Consider the following 16,614-nt stretch of genomic DNA (forward strand, 5'->3'; position numbering starts at 1 on the left):
ACTATAGGCGCCCACCACCATGCCTGGCTAATTTTTAGTATTTTTAGTAGAGACGGGGTTTCACTGTGTTAGCCAGGATGGTCTCAATCTCCTGACCTCGTGATCTGCCCACCTTGGCCTCCCAAAGTGCTGGGATTACAGGCGTGAGCCACCGCGCCTGGCCTGTGTTGTGATCTTAACTGAGATGAGAAAGCATGTGATAAAATTCAAAACAACATTCATGATACAAAAAGTAAAAAAATAAAATCACTTACACACTAGAAACAAAAAGGAATGTTCTTAACATGATAAGTATATCTTCAAACTAATGAGCAAAAAAAGGCTTTTTCAATTGTGAAATATTAACACATACTTTTAAAAATCAGGCATAATAAGATGTTACATAATCCTCAGTTCTACTAAGTGCTGCATTGGAATTCTAACCTGTGCAAAAATAAGAATACAAAGCGAAGACAAGGAAAATAATACAGATTCAAAAAATATCTGTCATTATATGCAGGTATTATGTTCTACACAGAAAACTTCTAGTTATCTATACTTTATTAGTCCATTCTCATGCTGCTAAGAAAGACATACCCAAGACTGAGTAATTTATAAAGAGGTTTAATTGACTCACAGTTCAGCATGGTTAGGGAGGCCTCAGGAAACTTACAATCATGGTGAAAAGGGAAGCCAACACGTCCTTCTTCACATGGCAGCAGGGAGAAGAAGAATGAAAGCCGAGCAAAGGGAAAAGCCACTTATAAAACCATCTGATCTCATGAGAACTTATGCACTATCACAAGAGCAGGACGGGGGGAACCACCCCCATGATTCAGTTATCTCTACCTGTTCCCTCCCATGACACATGGGGACTACAGGAACTATAATTCAAGATGAGATTTGGGTAGGGATACAGACAACCCATATCATATACATTATTAGAAGTAATAAAAGAGTTTAGTAAGTTTTCTAGGCATAAAATCAACATGTGCATCAACTGCGTTTCTAAACACTAGCCAAAAAAAGGTGGAAAATAGAGTTTTAAAATATTATTTACAGTAACAACAACAAAATAACGTACCAAACAATAAGTCTAGCAAAAGATATACCAGACCTTTTGGCAGAAAGTTATAAAACTTTAGTGAAAGGTCTTCAATAGGACCTAAATAAAGAGAACAACATCACTTTTTCCATGGATAGGAAGATTAAATGTCTTAAAAGACCAATCAATTCTCCCCTAAACTTTCATATGGATTCCATGTAATTTTTTTTTTTTTTTTTTTTTTTTTTTGAGACAGAGTTTCACTCTTGTTGCCCAGGCTGGAGTGCAATGGCACGATCTTGGCTTACTGCAACCTCCATTTCCCAGGTTCAAGCAATTCTCTTGCCTCAACCTCCCAAGTAGCTGGGATTACAGGTGCCCACCACCATGTCTGGCTAATTTTTTTTTTTTGTATTTTTAGTGGAGACAGGGTTTCCCCATGCTGGCCAGGCTGGTCTCGAACTCCTGACCTCAGGGGATCCACCTGCCTCGGCCTCCCAAAGTGTTGGGATTACAGGCGTGAGCCACTGTGCCCAGCCGATTCAATGTAATTCTAATAAAAATACCAATAAGACATTTCATAGAACTTGGCAAACAATCTAAAATGTATAAAGAAGGGCCAATGACCAAAAAGCTGAGACAGGGAAAGTGTTCTGCCAGAAATTACGTATTATAAGTAATTAGATTGTGTGTTATTAGCATGAGGATGAAAAACAGACCAACGGAACAAAAAGAGAACCCAGGAACTGATCCACACTTAAAACAATGATATATGACAGATCCAGCATTGCAGATCAGAGGGGCTGTCCATATAGAAAAAAAAAAAGTGAAAATGGATTTCTGTCCCATACCATACATAAAAATCAATTTCAGGGGTATCAGGAACCAAAACAGGGAAAACAAAACTTTAAAACGCTTAGAGAAAATACAAAAGAATATTCTAATGATCTGTGAGCAGGGAAAGATTTTTAATCAAGCAAGAAAAATACAAACCATAAAGAAAAAAATTAATAAAACTGACTAATAAAAAGAATGCTATTGAGTAAAATCACCATTAGGAGGGTAAATAGATAAGCCTCAATGTGACAAGATACTTGTAATTATAACCAACAATGAATCATTGTACAGAATATGTAGAGTATGCTAAAGAATAAGAAAGAAAAAAAATGAAATGTACAGAAGGCTTAAACAGGCAAATCTGTGAAAAAGAAATATGAATGGCCAAGATATCTACAAAGACATACTCAACCTCAGTATTAATCAGGGAACTGCAAATTAGAATGACAATAAAATAGATTTTCAAAAACAGAAGCCCAACAAAATCAAGCATTGCCAAAAGTTTAGAACCACAGACATTCTCATACATTCCTGGCAGGAGCTGGCTCAACCACATTAGAAACTGCCTTTACTTCATGCACCAGATACTATGAACTGGTTTGCTCAACTATTATTCCACCTTCTCCTAGGGTGCCTTCCTATATTTCAAAGGGCAGAAAACTAAAAACCCCATTTGCAAGACACCCTTATAGCTAGGGTTCCATATACAATTAAAGTTTGACCCACCCAATGCTCTCAGTGAGACCTGAACTGAGTTAAGTGAAGAGAGAGAGGCAAGGCTGAGAGTATTTGTTTTACTGGCAGGGATTAAAATGGTGGCTTCCCAATTTTAGAAGGTGATTTCAGAGCTGTGTTTGGTTCTGGAGCCAGCAGGTCTGACAGTGGCTTCTTGATTTAGCTGAAGTGGCCCCTAATTGTGCCCAAGGCACTGTGGCTTTGGAGTCAGATTGTATTGGCAGCTTTCCAATTCAAAACATAGCTTCCCATTGAAAGGAAAAGTGGCAGCTTTCTTGGTGGCTCAGTGTGGCTTTGGTGTGGCCTTGGGAATTATCACTAGAAGTTCAGTGTTGAGTCTATTTCTTTAACCCTCCCAACAATTCTGCAAACGATCAATCATCTATCATAAATCCCTTTCTGCTTTAATGAATGAGGGTGCATTCTGCTGTTTGTTCTCTACCTGAATCAATACACCAGCAAAGTTGTATTTGTACATACTATGCAGCCCAACAATTGTTTTCCTAGGTATAGACCCTAAAGAAACTCTTATGATTCCTCAGGGATCTAGAACTAGAAATAGCATTTGACCCAGCCATCCCATTACTGGGTATATACCCAAAAGATTATAAATCATGCTGCTATAAAGACACATGCACACGTATGTTTATTGTGGCACTATTCACAATAGCAAAGACTTGGAACCAACCCAAATGTCCAACAATGATAGACTGGATTAAGAAAATGTGGCACATATACACCATGGAATACTATGCAGCCATAAAAAAGGATGAGTTCATGTCCTTTGTAGGGACATGGATAAAGCTGGAAACCATCATCCTCAGCAAACTATCGCAAGGACAAAAAACCAAACACCATATGTTCTCACTCATAGGTGGGAATTGAACAATGAGAACACATGGACACAGGAAGGGGAACATCACACACCGGGGCCTGTTGTAGGGTGGGGGGAGGTGGGAGGGATAGCATTAGGAGATATACCTAATGTTAAATGATGAGTTAATGGGTGCAGCACACCAACATGGCACATGTATACATATGTAACTAACCTGCACTTTGTGCACATGTACCCTAAAACAGTATAATAAAAAAAAAAAGAAACTGTTGGATATGCAAACCACAAATACATACAAGGATACTTATTGCAGTACTGTTTGTAATGAAAGACAACCCAATATCTATCAAGGGTAGCATGGATAAGTAAGTGATATATAATCAAGAGAATACTACACAGATATGAAAATGAATAACTTATAGTTTTACATATCAGTGTGGATACATTGCAAAAATAATGTTGAATGAAAATAACTCACAACAGGCTATACACAGTATGATTTTATTTATATAAGTTTAAAACTAAACAATATTATTTGGAGACATACACATATATATGTACTATATATATATATATTTGGAGGTACCTAGGTATATATATATTTGGAGATACATAGGTATATATAAATAAATGTAAAGAAAATACAGGAAGCAGTTGACACAGAGTTCAGGAAAATCACTACTTCTGGTAGGAAGAGGCAGGGGTGTTATCAGAAAGGGTTATACAGGAGGCTTCAAGGATATTGGTAGTGTGTTATTCCAAAGCTGTGAATGTGGGCTAGTATTCATTCAAGTTTGCATGTATATCATATACTCTTCTGTAGATATAAGTTATTTGATAATTTTAAATGTTAAAGAAAAAGAATGAGAAGGCAAGAAAAAAATGAAAATGTTAACACAACCAACCACACAATTTCAATTCTGTCCTAAAGACATACCCACACATAAATGAAATGACTAAAGTATGAGGTTATTATTGCAACATTATTTGAAATAACAAGAGATTGGAAATAACATAAATATTTATAAATTTGGAACAATAGTACATTCAACATAGTGAAGTAGGGAACCGTCGTAAAGTATATGAAAAAATTCTATCCATTGATATGGTGTGATCCTCAGTGTGTGTTCAGTGAAAAATTCATGGTGAATAATGAGATTAACAGCCTTTTATTTTAAAAAAGAAAAAATATATAATATAGTGCTATTAAATAATAGTATAATATAACAGTAATAAACACATATAAGTGGCCTTTATTTATAAAAAGAAACATTAAAAGAATAACTTAGAAACCAATAAAAATGACTACCTAGTCCACTCTGGACACATGACCTGCGAGTTAGCCCTACTCTGCAAGGAGCAGTTTTTTGTAATAAAAGATAAAAACAAACAAGCAAAAAATGATTATTTACGAGAGAGGGGCAGAATCGAAAAGAAGAGATTAGAGACAAGCTTCTCTAAGTATATGTTTTCATATAGTTTTAATTTTTAAACCATGCAAAGATTTTTACATACTCAAATAATAAACTTAAACTGTACTGAAAAAAAAATGAAGCAAATCCTGGAACTGAAAACAAACTAAAGTAAATAAAACTAGTAATATTGTAAATAACCATCCAAAGGAAAGAGCTCCTTCTAGAGACTTTGAAGTTAGTACTTTATGCATGCTTGGTGGCATACTTCTGCAGAGCAATCTAAAATTTCATTTAGCAGTTCTGTTGCTAGTAAAAATATTAGTATGTTATTTTGAAGCAGTCTCTATTTCCCTCTCTTTCAGAGATAATTTTATCTCTCAGAGAGACTCCATCTCAAAAAAAAAAAAGCAAGCAAGAAAAAAGATCAAGTTATCAATAGTTAGAAAATGACACTGAAAACAAACCTATCTCACATTCCTATGACAGAACCATCTCACTCTGAATCCATTGTCGGAAGCTTTGGTAGGTTGTTTGGACAACTGCGACATTCTGAGCTTCCTGGAGACTGTCCCTCTCTCACTAGCAGGAATACACCAAAAAGATGGCCCTCTGAAGATCGCTTTTAAAAGGTTCAGAATCAAAGCCCTCACAGGGATTTAGCAATGACAGGTTCTGAAACTCAATTACTTGCAAGGGTTTAAAAGGTTGAAGAATCTCTTCTTCAATGCAAAATTTCTTCCACACCAAACAAGTTAAACCTCACCTTTGAAGGGCCTCAACTTTAAGAATCATAATAATCAGTGATTCTAGGCTTAATCAGTCTTTGTTGAGTAATTGGATTTTTTTTTTTTTTTTTTTTTAAGAGTCTCGAGCTCAAGTGGCCAAGGCGAGATGGGTCAAACTCAGAGTGGTGGTCATGGTCCTGGAGGTGGCAAGAAGGATGACAAGGACAAGAAAAAGAAATACGAACCTCCTGTACCAACCGGAGTGGGGAAAAAGAAGAAAACAAAGGGATCAGATGTTGCCAGCAAACTGCCACTGATGACACCTCACACTCAGTGCTGGTTAAAATTACTGAAGTTAGAGAGAATTAAGGACTATCTTCTCATGGAGGAAGAATTCATAAGAAATCGGGAACAAATGAAACCATTAGAAGAAAAGCAAGAGGAGGAAAGATCAAAGGTGGATGATCTGAGGGGACCCCGATGTCAGTAGGAACCTTGGAAGAGATCATCGATGACAATCATGCCATCGTGTCTACATCTGTGGGCTCAGAACACTATGTCAGCATTCTTTCATTTGTAGACAAGGATCTGCTGGAAACTGGCTGCTCAACCACAAGGTGCATGCCGTGAGAGGGGTGCTGATGGATGACATGGATCCCCTGGTCACAGTGATGAAGGTGGAAAAGGTCGCCCAGGAGACCTATGCCAATACTGGGAGGTTGGACAATCAAATTCAGGAAATTAAGGAATCTGTGGCACTTCCTCTCACCCATCCTGAATATTATGAAGAGATGGGTATAAAGTCTCCTAAGGGGGTCATTCCCTATGGTCCACCTGGCACAGTTAAAACCTTGTTAGCCAAAGCAGTAGCAAACCAAACCTCAGCCACTTTCTTGAGAGTGGTTGGCTCTGAACTTATTCAGAAGTACCTAGGTGATGGGCCCAAACTTGTAACGGAATTGTTTCAAGTTGCTGAAGAACATGCACCATCCATCGTGTTTATTGACAAAATTGATGCCACTGGGACAAAAAGATATGACTCAAATTCTGGTGGTGAGAGAGAAATCCAGCGAACAATGTTGGAACTGTTGAATCGGTTGGATGGATTTGATTCTCGGGGAGATGCGAAAGATATCACAGCCACAAACCAAATAGAAACTTTGGATCCAGCACTTATCAGATCAGGCCGCATTGGCACGAAGATCAAGCTCCCCCTGCCTGATGAAAAGACTAAGAAGTGCATCTTTCAGATTCACACAAGCAGGATGATGCTGGCAGATGATGTAACCCTGGACAACTTGATCATGGCCAAAGATGACCTCTCTGGTGCCAACATCAAGGCAATCTACAGAAGCTGGTCTGATGGCTTTAAGAGAACGTAGAATGCAAGTAACAAATGAAGACTTCAAAAAATCTTAAGAAAATTGTTCTTTGTAAGAAACAGGAAGGCACCCCTGAGGGGCTGTTTCTCTAGTGAACCACAGCTGCCATCAGGAAAATGGTTGGGAGATTTCGCAATCCCTGAAAGGGATGAGGTTGGGGGAACTGCCCAGAGGAATCCCCGTTCCCAGTGATTTTTATTAGAAAAACATCCTGTGTCTTTTGGAGTACAATGTGTAAGTGCCCATTGGGTGGCCTTCGTCTGTTGGTCACTGTGCAGCAGTCTGCTTCCCAATAAAGCATGCTCTTTCACAAAAAAAAAAAAAAAGGAGTCTCGCTCTGTTGCCCAGGCTGGAGGTGCAGTGGCACAATCTTGGCTCAGTGCAATCTCTACCTCCCGGGTTCAAGCGATTCTCATGCCTCAGCCTCCAGAGTAGCTGGGATTATGGGTGCGCACCACCACACCCTAGCTAATTTGTGTATTTTTAGCAGAGATAGGGTTTTGCCATGTTGGCCAGGCTGGTCTCAGACTCCTGACCTCAAGTAATCCACCCACTTCAGCCTCCCAAAGTGCTGGGATTACAGGCGTGAGCCACCGCACCAGCCAGACTTCTTAAAAATAATATTTTCTATATAAAGCAAGAGTAGGAACGTGGTCAGGAGACTTATCAGATTGAAATGATCTCCATGAAGTCCCAGGAAGAGAAAGGAGACTTCTCACTTCCCACTCAGCTCTCAAGCCCATGAAAACCACCCATCCACATGATACATACTGCAAGGTGATCCTGAATTCCAAAGTCCTGACTGCTTCTCACCTTTTATCCTCCCCAGGAACTGTAGTTAATAACATTCACCCTGTATTAGTCCGTTTCCACACTGCTATAAAGAATTGCCCAAGACTGGATAATTTATAAAGAAAAGAAAAGAGATTTAAATTCCACATGTTTTGGGAAGCCTCAGGAAACGTACAGTCACGGCAGAAGGAGAAGCAGCCTCATCTTACGTGGCGGCAGGCAAGAGAGAGACTGTATGAGAGCACAAGAGAAACTACCATTATAAAACCATCAGATCTCGTGAGAATTCACTCATTATCACAAGAACAGCATGGGGGAACCACTCCCACAATTCAATCACTTCTCTCCCTTGACATCTGAAGATTACAATTCAAAATGAGATTTGGCCGGGCACAGTGGCTCATGCCTGTAATCCCAGCACTTTGGGAGGCCGAGGTGGATGGATCACCTGAGGTCAGGAGTTCAAGACCAGCCTGGCCAACATGGCAAAACCCCATCTGTACTGAAAATACAAAAGTTAGCCAGGCATGGTAGCAGGTGCTTGTAATCCCAGCTACCCAGGACACTGAGGCAGGAGAATCTCTTGAACCTGGGAGGTGGAGGTTGCAGTGAGCAGAGATCGCACCAGTGCACTCCAGCTTAGGCAACAGCATGAGACTCCATCTCAAAAAAAAAAAAAAAAAAAAAGAAAAGAAAGAAAACATGAGATTTGGGTAGGACACAAAGCCTAACCATATCACACCCCAGTGGCCACCCACCCACCTCCTACTCCTAGAAGCTCTTCCCTCCCTGTGAGTTGGCAGGTGAACTTCTGTTGTTCCTTTCTGGCCACATCTCCCATCTCCTTTACTCACTCTACTCTCTTCCTCTGGAAACTAAACATAGGCATTTCACAAGGCTCTCCTCTCTTCCTTAAAAAACTCACTCATTTTACACCTTCAACTCTCTCCTTCATACAGATGATCCTGTTTTATCGGCTCACCCCTCCCTTCACTCGAGTCCCAGACTCAAATTTCCAACTACCTACTGGAAATCTGCACTTCATTGGCCCACGGGTGTTTTAAACTCCATCTGCTCAAAACTGAAAGCAAGACAACCCCCTGAAAACCTACTTCTTCTGTACTTTCCACTCTTCTGTTCCTTCATATGAGAAAATATCCACATGAAGTACAGCACATATTCTCATCCCTGAGTGTACCATCCTCCCTGCACCTCTGCACTCAACTCAAAATTTCCATTCTCCTTAACTGTTTTCTAGTGCCCGTGCTACTGATTCTGAACTCAGGGGATTATCTGCAAACACAAGTTCCAAGGCCCCATCTGCAGGGTTGAAAACCACTGCTCTTGACACAAGATTTTCTAGGTGAAATCAGACCAAGGGAATGCTTGTACCACATCAGACAGTCCCATTAAACTGTTTTCATGGGGCTGTGATTTGTTATGATACCCTCGGCTGCTTGAAGGCTGCTACAAAAAGGCATATGATTAAAATTGCTGTTGTACTCATGCCAGAGGTGTAGCTAAGCATGTTAACATTACATCACAGAGGGAGCCTTTTATGAGGCGGAGTCCCTGACTGATGAGCAAACCACCAGAGGAGGGTCAGGCAAGAGGCCCAGTGGAGGGTAACACACATGGAGTTCAGTGACCCCTTGTTCCTTGAGGAGAGAGGACCTATTTCTACCTCAGGACATTCCCGGAAGGCAATGGGTTTCAAACAATATCCTGAAGAGACTCATGTCAGGGAACTAAGCAGGTAGGAATGGAAAGGAGGAAATGGGAGGGGAGAGGAAGTCAATCCGGGACCCTTATCCCGGCTTCAACCAAAAGCTTCACTCTCATATGCCTTATGGATGGAGCTGCAATGCTTTTGAACAAGAGATTCCATTTGAACAAAGAGCTCTGGGTTCTGTAACTTTATAAGAGTTTGGGTTTGGTTTTTTTTTTTTTTTTCTTTTCATTCGTTTGGTTTTTGCCACATCACAATTTATAGAGAATTTAAGAGTTCTAAAACTACAATTATGCCAGGTGTGGTGGCTCAGGCCTGTAATCCCAGCACTTTGGGAGGCCAAGGCCAGCTGAGGTCAGGAGTTTGAGACCAGCATGGCCAACATGGTAAAACCCTGTCTCTACTAAAAAAATTACAAAAATTAGCCAGGTGTGGTGGTGTGCGCCTGTAATTCCAGCTACTCTGGAGGCTGAGGCACAAGAATCGCTTGAATCCTGGAGGCAGAGGCTGCAGTGAGTCGAGATGGCACCACTGCACTCCAGCTTGGGTGACAGTGAGACACTGTCTTAAAATAAATAAATAAAATAAAACTACAAATATAGAGGAGCAGAGAATGGCAAAGCAGATTGAGAACAGACTTCGGAAGGCCTTGAACTCTAATCTAAGGCATTCAGATTTTCACCTCAGGCCAGTGGGGACTCGCCAAAAGCTTTTGTGGAAGGAACAGAATGGTGAAGGCAATGCTGAACAGAGACTAACTTGGTTACAGTGTTCAGGATGGAGACCAGAGTTGGAAGATAAAATGGAGGCACCAACAGCCAGGTGTTTTCTATAATAAGGGCCTCAGTCAGGTTTTTTTAAGGAAAAGATGCATTCCATGAAGTCAAATATCCAAGAAGAGGTATACATTGCATACAATACGTTATTTGATCCTTTTCCACATTCCCCAGGGGTGTATTCCTGTCACCACTGGAGATGAGGAAATAAGGCCCTGAGGCTCAAGTCATTTGTCGAAGATTACATAGTGAGCAAATGACTAAACTGTAATTCAATGCCAAGTCTGTTTTTTGTTTTTTGTTTGAGACAGAGTCTCGCTCTGTCGCCAGGCTGGAGTGCAGTGGCGTACAATCTTGGCCCACTGCAACCTCCGTCTCCTGGGTTCAAGCGATTCTCCTGCCTCAGCCTCCCGAGTAGCTGGGACTACAGGCATGCACCACCACACTAATTTTTTGTATTTTTAATAAAGACTGGGTTTCCCCATGTTGGCCAGGATGGTCTTGATCTCTTGACCTCGTGATCCGCCCTCCTCGGCCTCCCAAAGTACTGAGATTACAGGTGTGAGCCACAGCCCCCGGCTGTCTGTTAAACTTTTTACTGTATTGTATGACCTCCAGCCATCCAAATCCCTCACCTGGGCATTCAAGACCTGAAAAAATCAGACTTCTAAAATGTGTGCATTTTATCATATGCAGATAGCACCTAATTTAAAAGTTAAGCTGATCCTCAAAACATTTGTTATTTTCTGGTTTTTTTATAGTTGCCATCCTAGTGGGTGTGAGGTAATATCTTATTAGGAAACCTCATTTGTTTTTAACTTTTTTGTTCATTAATGTATTTAAGACTATAAATTTGCCTTTAAGTACTGCTTTAGATGTGTACAAATTCAATCATGCAGTATTTTATTCAGTTCTATTTTTTTTTAGTCCAAATGTTATTTAATAGTGTGCTATCTAGTTTCTAAATAAGCAGGACTTTATTTTAGCCATCTTTTTAAAAATATTAATTCTGTAATGGCAGTGTAGTTGGAAAACATTGTCAGAATGAGATTCATTCTTTGGAACTTACTGAAGCTTCCTGTATGGCCTAATATGTGATCTATTATTGCAAATGTTTTAGGTATAATCAAAAGCATGTTTTCTGTTTATGTTGTGTACATATATTTTGTGTGTATATATATATATATATATATATATATATATTTAAGACAGAATCTTGCTCTGTCACCCAGGTATGATCTTGACTCACTGCAACCTCCACCTCCAGGGTTCAAGCAATTCTCATGCCTCAGCCTCCCAAGTACCTGGGACTACAGGTCCGTGCCACCATGCCTGACTAACTTTTGTATTTTTAGTAAAGATGGGTTTTCACCATGTTGTCCAGGCTGATCTCAAACTCCTGGTCTCAAGTGATCTGCCCGCCTTGTCCTCCCAAAGTACTGGGATTACAGCTGTGAGCCACCACACCCAGCCATATATTTTTAATTGTATTTTTGCCCATTCATATCCATGAATGAACGTTTCTAACTGCAACTGTTAATTTTTGAATTTTTTCTATGTATCTGATATAGTTCAAGATTGTATTGTTAGGTGTTATATGTTTATGATTATTTTGATTTTATACTGTTCCTTAAACATTTTTAAACTGTGAAATATAATTTACATGAATAAAGTTTATAAATCTTATATGCATATTTAAAGCAATACTTATAGACATATAACCACCACTAAGGTCAAGAAATAGGCTGGGCACGGTGGCTCACACCTGTAATCCCAGCACTTTGGGAGGCCAAGATGGTGGATCACCTGAGGTCAGGAGTTCAAGACCAGCCTGGCCAACATGGCAAAACCCCATCTCTACTAAAAATACAAAAATTAGCGGGGTGTCATGGCATGTGCCTATAGTCTCAGCTGCTTGGGAGGCTGAGACAGGAAGAATCGCTTGAACCCAGGAGGCAGAGGTTGCAGTGAGCCAAGATCACGTCACTGCACTCCAGCCTGGGTGACAGAGTGGGACCCTGTCTTAAACAAACAAACAAACAAACAAAAAAAAGAACAAAATATTAACTTTTTTTTAGTTAACAGTTTTAAAAATAAACTCACCTTTCTAACCTTTTCTAGCACTAATCCACCTTCTCCAACCTTTCCATACGCCTCATGCTTCTTAGGGATAAGGCCGTTTGTCACTACGCACTAATTCTGCTATTCATTGCACCCAGTCATTTTGTTTGTTTGTTCGAGACAGGGTCTCACTCTATTGCCCAGGCTGGAGTGCAGTGGCGTGATCTTGGCTCACTGCAACCTCCGCCTCCCGAGTTCAAGCAATTCTCCTGCCTCAGCCTCCCAAGTAGCTGGAATTACAGACACTCACCACCCCACGCCTGGCTAATTTTTGTATTTTTAGTAGAGACGGGGTTTCACCATGTCGGTCAAGCTGGTCTTGAATTTCTGACCTTGTGATCCGCCTGCCTCGGCTTCCCGAAGTGCTGGGATTACACCCAGCTGCACCCAGCCATTTTTATGGCTTCTCTTACACCTAGTGATGACTCTCATGTGAGGGTCCCTTCCCCCAGCTCCCCTGCCAAAAACCTCCCCAGGCTTCAAACTGCAGCTAAGTGGTACCTCTGTAGAGTGTCCTTCACTCTCTCCTCAAGAGGGAACCTCTGTCTCTCTATTCTCTATATATTTACACCTTTTAAAAAAATTACCCTTAAGCCAGCTTTCATATTCTTCTCATATTGTGGTTATTTTCTTTGTCACCTATTACATATAAACTCCTTGAAGACAGGACAAAGGTCTTAACCTCTGATTTTCCTTAGCTCGATTCGGTGTGAGGCATATGGTAAGTGCTCAACCAATATTTTAAAGAAATGAATAGAATTTCTTCTTTAATTCAGCTATGTTTCATTATTCAAGATAGCTAGCATTTTTTCCCCTTAAAACATCTCTTTGGCCGGGCACGGTGGCTCATGCCTGTAATCTCAGCACTTTGGGAGGCTGAGGCGGGCAGATTACCTGTGTTCAGGAGTTCAAGACCAGCCTGGCCAACATAGTGAAACCCTGTCTCTGCTAAAAATACAAAAGATTAGCTGGGCGTGGTGGCATGCACCTGTAATCCCAGCTACTCAGGAGGCCAAGGCAGGAGAATCGCTTGAACCCGGGAGGTGGAGGTTGCAGTGAGCCGAGATCATGCCATTGCACTCCAGCTTGGGCAACAAGAGTGAAATTCCATCTCAAAAAACAAAACAAAACAAATCTCTTTATGTTCTTTTCCATTTTGATTGCTGCTCTGCAGAAAGAAAGAGGAAGGATCAAAAGAAGGATGAAAGGAAAGAAAGGAGAAAGGGAGGGAGGAAGGGAAGGCGGGAGGAAGGAAGGGAAGGCGGGAGGGAGGAAGGGAAGGCGGGAGGGAGGAAGGGAAGGCGGGAGGAAGGGAGGGAAGGAAGAAGGAAGGAAGGAAATTACATTTAGATCCCCTTCCCAGACCAATTACATGAGAATTTCTGGAGAGGGAGTCCAGCATCCTTAATTTTCTCATGTGCCACCAGGATTGAGAACCACTGCTTTTTTAGTCCCTTTTAATTTGACCAGTTTTATCTCGAAACCACTAAAACAGGGAGGGAGGGAGGAACCCAGTGGCTTTCAGGGCCTCGTTTCACAGGCCCATCCAATCTATTCGGCTACTTCTTCCAACAGGTGCCTCTGCTCCAAGGCTCCTTCAGGTCCCACAGGCACGCTGTGCTCCTGTCTTTATTCTCTGCTCCTTGCACCTGGATGTTTCCCTTCTCCCCTCCCCTACTCACATTCTAACCATCCTTCCAAGCTATTCCCTCCTCCTCAAAGCTTCCCAGACCACTGCTATCATCCCTTTCTAAATCCCTGTGGTTGAAATAAGCATGATGACCATAGCTAATAACACTGTATTGAATGCTGGAAATTGGCGAAGAGTGTAGATTTCAGGTGTTCTCACCACACACACACACACACAAAGGTAACTGTCAGGAGATGGATATGTTAATTTGCTTGACTGTAGTATTCATTTCACTATGGATTTAATGTATTGCAAAACACCATGCTGCACACTTCAAATATATACTATAAAAGAAATAAGACCTTCGAGTCGGCACAAAATCCAATACAATGGACTTATCCCCACCACCAGTCCATGCACTTGTCTCTCTAAGATCACAAATACCCCGAGAACAGGGACCGTGGCTAAGATTCTGGGGCCACAACCCTGGTCTCTAACCCTGCGGAGAAACGGTTTGCTAATTGAATGCTTTTTCCAGAGGAGGCCCTTTAACCTAACCCTCTCCTGCCACAGAGTAAACGAAGAAACAAGAAGGTTCAGTGACTTACAGGGAAGTCGCACACCTTGACCCAAATCCAGCAACCTCAAGGCTCTTCTCTGGTTGCTTATTCACAGCCATCTGTTTTCCTCGTTCTCTCCTCTGATTCCCCCCTCAGGAGCGACAGAAGGCCCTTTACCCTGACCTTTCTCTCTTAGTCTTATGAACTGTGTCTTTCTCAGTGGTAGGTCACTCAGCTGCTGTATTTGGTGGCAGAGCCCAGAGAACAGCACAGAACCACAGCCCTCAGGGCAATTCAGATGCTGGGGTTTTTTTTTTTTCTGAAAGTCCTTCCCTGAAGAGTCATTCCTTGTGAGGGAGGTGGGTGGCGGACATTTCTGTACTTATTGCTGATATACACACCAAAGGCTGAGTTTGTCTTCTGGGTTAAACAGAGGAACTATGGCTCTAAATTGGGCAGGAAGAGGCTTCAGCTGAGGCTACAGGAGGGCAGACCACCAAGCGAGTATAAAAGAAAAAAGCAGTCTGGACACAGTGGCTCATGCCTGTAATCCCAACATTTTGGAAGGCTGGGGTGGGCAGATCACTTGAAGCCTGGAGTTTGAAACCAGGCTGGCCAGCATGGCAAGACCCCATCTCTACAAAAAATACAAAAAGTATTGCAGTGTGGTGGTATGCACCTGTAGATCCAGGAACTTGGGAGGCTGAGGTGGGAGGATCGCTTGAGCCCAGAAGGTTGAGGCTGCAGCGAACCATAACCATGCCACTGCACTCCAGCCCGGGCGACAGAGCAAGACTGTCACAAAGAAACAAAAATGAAAGAAAAAGAAAAAATATATAACAGTTAAGTAGAAGCAGAAGGTTTCACCAATTTGGGGGAAAAGCAACCTCTATAAACCAATGTGAAGCCAGGGCAGGCAGGAAAGAGCGCCTCTTGGGTAGAGAGGCTGACAGGGGCTCTGGAATTCAGGCTAGGAGCACATGTTCATGAAAGAATTAGAATTCTGCACTCCAGCAATAATCCCAAGTCATCGACAGATATTAAAGTGATTTCCATCCCCATGAGGTGCAGAGACACCAGGAATTCCCCCTGGATTTCTTCCTGGGCAAGGCTGTTGCCAAGGTTCCCAAACTGAAGGTAGAAAGGGTGACAGCGGCCAGGGCAGTGAGAAAGACAGCAGGGGCTGGGCCCACACAGGTGGCCGCTGTTCCCACCTGCAGCAATTAAGGCTTTGATTAGCAGTCCACAGCAGCCATGGCTGGGGAGGGCCACCTCCCACCCGGGCACAAGCCGTAAGGACACTTGTGACGGGACAGCTGCGGATGGTGGGTACTCTCATGCCCTGTGTCTTTCCATACTTGGATATTCAATATCATGTATACCCCCATTCACACCTGGAACCACTCTGCTAGTCCCCAAGAGGAGATTGGGACTGTTAGAACGAGATAATTTCAGAGCTTTAAATGGCTCCCATTTATGAGAAACTGGATGACAAAGCAAAGCATTCACGACTCACGTGCTACAGACGTTCAAGCCAGGAGAACTAGCAGGAAGGGGTTCTTTCCAGCCTTCACTCTGCCATTTACCAAGTATGTGAGCCCGGGCACTGTGGATGTGGCTCACCATTCCTGCATCTGGGGTGGGCAGATCACTTGAGGCCAGGAGTTTCAGACCAGGCTTGCCAACATGGCAAGACCCCGTCTCTACAAAAAATACAAAAATTAGCGAGGTGTGGTGGTATGCACCTGTAGATCCAGGAACTTGGGAGGCTGAGGTGGGAGGATTGCTTGAGCCCAGAAGGTCGAGGCTGCAGTGAGCCGAGACCACAAGAGGGGGTCGAGCAAAATGACTCTTTGAAAATGGCCCTGACAATTCTCTAGTTACAAACCCTCATTTCACAATCATTAAGTGAGGGCTCCAATCACACAGCCAGTTGGGTCAGAGCAGAGCTGGAACCTGCCTCCCTGGATCTCGTGCTTCTCTGCTCTACCCGGCATCTCCTTCCTCGCACCTGCGATTCCCAATCATGCTGTCAATAGGAGCGGCGGGAGGA

The 16,614-nt window shown here is 42.2% G+C and overlaps 1 protein-coding gene and 1 pseudogene across 1 annotated transcript in view; both read left to right on the forward strand.

The window, feature by feature from the left end:
• The first annotated feature begins 5,722 nt into the window (after nucleotides 1-5,722).
• Nucleotides 5,723-7,045, forward strand: LOC129039499 (26S proteasome regulatory subunit 4-like; annotated as a pseudogene).
• Nucleotides 7,046-9,345: 2,300 nt separating this feature from the next.
• CDYL (chromodomain Y like) overlaps nucleotides 9,346-16,614 on the forward strand; it is a 253,277-nt gene continuing 246,008 nt past the window's right edge. The window contains exon 1 of the mRNA XM_054493303.2: nucleotides 9,346-9,501. The gene's annotated coding sequence lies outside the window, so the exon portion shown is untranslated. The remainder of the gene's footprint in view (nucleotides 9,502-16,614) is intronic.

This window comes from Pongo pygmaeus, chromosome 5 (assembly GCF_028885625.2).
Source record: "Pongo pygmaeus isolate AG05252 chromosome 5, NHGRI_mPonPyg2-v2.0_pri, whole genome shotgun sequence".
NCBI lineage: Eukaryota > Metazoa > Chordata > Mammalia > Primates > Hominidae > Pongo > Pongo pygmaeus.